At 38.2% G+C, this 4,216-nt stretch overlaps 1 pseudogene across 1 annotated transcript; it reads left to right on the top strand.

Annotated features, from left to right (window-relative positions):
- Nucleotides 1-1,061: 1,061 nt before the first annotated feature.
- LOC108521517 (histone-binding protein RBBP4 pseudogene) lies at nt 1,062-2,608 on the top strand (annotated as a pseudogene). The gene has a single exon (XR_001883215.1). The product of XR_001883215.1 is annotated as a histone-binding protein RBBP4 pseudogene (transcript).
- The last annotated feature ends 1,608 nt before the right edge of the window (nt 2,609-4,216 follow it).

Here is a 4,216-nt window from a genome sequence, read left to right as displayed (position 1 = left end):
TGGGCTCATTATTGATAAGATTTTGGCCAGGTGGTTCTTGCCTATGAAATATGTAAAAGAGTTATGGAGGCACGTGCAAGAACAGTGCCATGGGGTCAGAATAAATTTTTTCTTTCATATAAAATGTGTTTTGAGCTCTCAGAAATGCAGAAAGCTCAGGATTTATGGATTTTATTTCTGTGTTGGGCTTAACTCCTCCTTGGAGTTTGTAGAAAATGTAAGAAAAACTTGCCTTTATGTGGAGAAAGCCATGTTAAAAAAAAATCCATTTGGAAACGTGGTACTATATAGTTCCCTCTGGTTGCAAAACATTTGACTCTGTGGTACCCTATGGTTTGTTCTCCTTTTTGGCATATCTTTCTCCTATCATGTCTGGTTTCTTAGGTACATAATAACCTAAAATAAAAATGATCCCTCCCAATCTGATTTTAATGAAGAGAAAGGCACCTGCTTTGCATGTGTTGTGTGGTGGTAAGTGGTGGGTACAAATGCTTGACTATGACTGTGGTCTCCAGTTACATCACAGTTAATAAATAAGAACAATCTGCCTGCTTTGCCCCTCCTATTGGATGGTTGGGCAGATTCAGTGATGTTGCACAGTCATATTTTACTGGACAGACTAAGTTGTTCTAGGTTTTCAAATTGAGTTATGGGGAGAAATATTGGGAAAGAGTTTTGAACTTGGACAAACTAAAGCTTGATTTATTGTTTTGGGTTTTTACTTTTGACTCCAGGCAATTGTATATTTTGATAAGTTTTTGAATGTGCCTTTGATTTCTTTTGATGGGGTACAATATTCCCAAATATAATTTTATGATTATTATGTTATATTTTGCAATTGCTTTGTTCCATTCCTTTTGTGAATTCTATTGCCTTTTTTAAACTTGAAAAAAAATTGAAGAGAAAGAATAAATTTCTGGTTGAAGAACATGTCATTAATACTAATTCAAATGTTCTAAGAAAAACAAATCTTGATTATTCACCCCACAAATTCCTTTGAATCACTCACATTGAGATTGATGTTATGTATTTTATGTTATTTTTAAAGAAGAGAGTCCTGCAACGCTCGACCCCAGGGTTCCCCCGGCTCGTCTGCCCGCCATGGCCGACAAGGAAGCAGCGTTCGACGACGCAGTGGAAGAACGAGTTATCAATGAGGAATATAAAATATGGAAAAAGAACACCCCTTTTCTTTATGATTTGGTGATGACCCATGCTCTGGAGTGGCCCAGCCTAACTGCCCAGTGGCTTCCAGATGTAACCAGACCAGAAGGGAAAGATTTCAGCATTCATCGACTTGTCCTGGGGACACACACATCGGATGAACAAAACCATCTTGTTATAGACAGTGTGCAACTCCCTAATGATGATGCTCAGTTTGATGCGTCACACTACGAGAGTGAGAAAGGAGAATTTGGAGGTTTTGGTTCAGTTAGTGGAAAAATTGAAATAGAAATCAAGATCAACCATGAAGGAGAAGTAAACAGGGCCCGTTATATGCCCCAGAACCCTTGTATCATCACAACAAAGACTCCTTCCAGTGATGTTCTTGTCTTCGACTATACAAAACATCCTTCTAAACCAGATCTTTCTGGAGAGTGCAACCCAGACTTGCGTCTCCGTGGACATCAAAAGGAAGGCTATGGGCTTTCTTGGAACCCAAATCTCAGTGGGCATTTACTTAGTGCTTCAGATGACCACACCATCTGCCTGTGGGACATCAGTGCTGTTCCAAAGGAGGGAAAAGTGGTGGATGCGAAGACCATCTTTACAGGGCATACGGCAGTAGTAGAAGATGTTTCCTGGCATCTGCTCTATGAGTCTCTGTTTGGGTCAGTTGCTGATGATCAGAAACTTATGATTTGGGATACTCGTTCAAACAATACTTCCAAACCAAGCCACTCAGTTGACGCTCACACTGCTGAAGTGAACTGCCTTTCTTTCAGTCCTTATAGTGAGTTCATTCTTGCCACAGGTTCAGCTGACAAGACTGTTGCCTTGTGGGATCTGAGAAATCTGAAACTTAAATTGCATTCCTTTGAGTCACATAAGGATGAAATATTCCAGGTTCAGTGGTCACCTCACAATGAGACTATTTTGGCTTCCAGTGGTACTGATCGCAGACTGAATGTCTGGGATTTAAGTAAAATTGGAGAGGAACAATCCCCAGAAGATGCAGAAGACGGGCCACCAGAGTTGTTGTTTATTCATGGTGGTCACACTGCCAAGATATCCGATTTCTCCTGGAATCCCAATGAACCTTGGGTGATTTGTTCTGTATCAGAAGACAATATCATGCAAGTGTGGCAAATGGCAGAGAACATTTATAATGATGAAGACCCTGAAGGAAGCGTGGATTCAGAAGGACAAGGGTCCTAGATATGTCTTTACTTCTTGTGATTTTAGACTCCCCTTTTTTCTTCTCAACCCTGAGAGTGATTTAACACTGGTTTTGAGACAGACTTTGTTCAGCTATCCCTCTATATAATAGGTACCACCAATAATGCTATTAGCCCAAACAGTGGGTGTTTTCTAAATATTAATGGGGGGGCTTGATTTAGCAAAGCCACAGACTTAACGTTGAAATTTTCTTCAGGAATTTTCTAGTAACCCANAAAAAAAAAAAAAAAAGAAGAAGAGAGTGAGAATGCTCTTTTTGTAAAAATGTCACCAAATATACCAAGTTGGGTAAATTTACTTTTTAAATCTTGGACATGTCTATCTGACCTGAATTCAAGTAGTTGCCATTACTTCTTGAATGTTACATTTAGCATTATTTATGATGTTTATTTGGATTTATAGTCTCATAAAGGATCAAGCCTTCCCTTCCCTAAGGAATTCAACTCACCTCTCCTGGTAGGTATTCCATATCATCAGCAGTTGAGTTTTAATGAATATGGATAGACAATTTAGAGAAAAATGAAAAATATTTCCTCAAGTCCTGTAAAATTCACAGACTCAAATCTAAATGAGAAAAAAATTGATCATTTATACATTATCCTGATTTCCAAGCTCATTTATCTTTATAATGAAAAATATTTGATAGAAACTCATGCAAGGCTAAACTTTGTTATTTATAGAAGAATAAGTTTATGTTTAAGAGGCCAGGCAGAAATATAATGAAAATAAAGTGTTTAATATGATTGTAGATTTTCTCTTTTGCTAGATTTCTAGTCAATTTTTTTTAGTTTAAAGGAAATCATATAGTCAGAGAAAGACATAGGAATGACTGTGGATTCAGCTAAATGTTTTGGGTGTTGGCTATGTGCTAGGAACTGGGCAATCTGCTTTCCATGTAATTTATCTTATTGCTCCAATATCCCAGTGAAGATGAGAGCCCCATTCTACAAATGATAAAACTGAGGCATGGTAAGGTCAGGGTTCTCATGGGATTCTTTTTCACTTCTCTGTAGAAACAAGTGGTGTGATTGAAGGTAGGGAAGTCCAGACAATTAGAAAAGGACCACTAGTTGATCAAAGTGACAAATGCAAGAGATGATACAAAACTAGTGAACCCTACATTAGGATTTCAATTAGAGTCACAGTAAGAACTACCCACTGGCCCTTCTGCTTGACCTTGGGGCTCTTTGAAGAACCAGTAAGTATTTTGATTCTCCTTTTTTTTTTAATGTCATAATGATACTTTTTTTGTTTTTATTTATTTATTTATTTTCTATTTTTTATTTATTTATTTTTTTAAATTATACTTAAAGTTCTAGGGTACACGTGCATAACATGCAGGTTTGTTACATATGTATATTTGTGCCATGTTGGTGTGCTGCACCCATCAACTCGTCAACACCCATCAACTCATCATTTACATCAGGTATAACTCCCAATGCCATCCCTACCCCCTCCCTCCTCCCCATAATAGGCCCCAGTGTGTGACGTTCCCCTTCCAGAGTCCAAGTGATCTCATTGTTCAGTTCCCACCTATGAGTGAGAACATGCGGTGTTTGGTTTTCTTTTCTTGCGATAGTTAGCTGAGAATGATGGTTTCCAGCTGCATCCATGTCCCCACAAAGGCCACGAACTCATCCTTTTTTATGGCTGCATAGTATTCCATGGTGTATATGTGCCACATTTTCTTAATCCAGTCTGTCACTGATGGACATTTGGGTTGATTCCAAGTCTTTGCTATTGTGAATAGTGCCGCAATAAACATACATGTGCATGTGTCTTTATAGCAGCATGATTTATAATCCTTTGGGTATAT

This window comes from Rhinopithecus bieti, unplaced genomic scaffold (assembly GCF_001698545.2).
Source record: "Rhinopithecus bieti isolate Rb0 unplaced genomic scaffold, ASM169854v2 scaffold_60991, whole genome shotgun sequence".
NCBI classification, from domain to species: Eukaryota; Metazoa; Chordata; class Mammalia; order Primates; family Cercopithecidae; genus Rhinopithecus; species Rhinopithecus bieti.
This window is presented reverse-complemented; position numbering and strand designations above follow the sequence as displayed.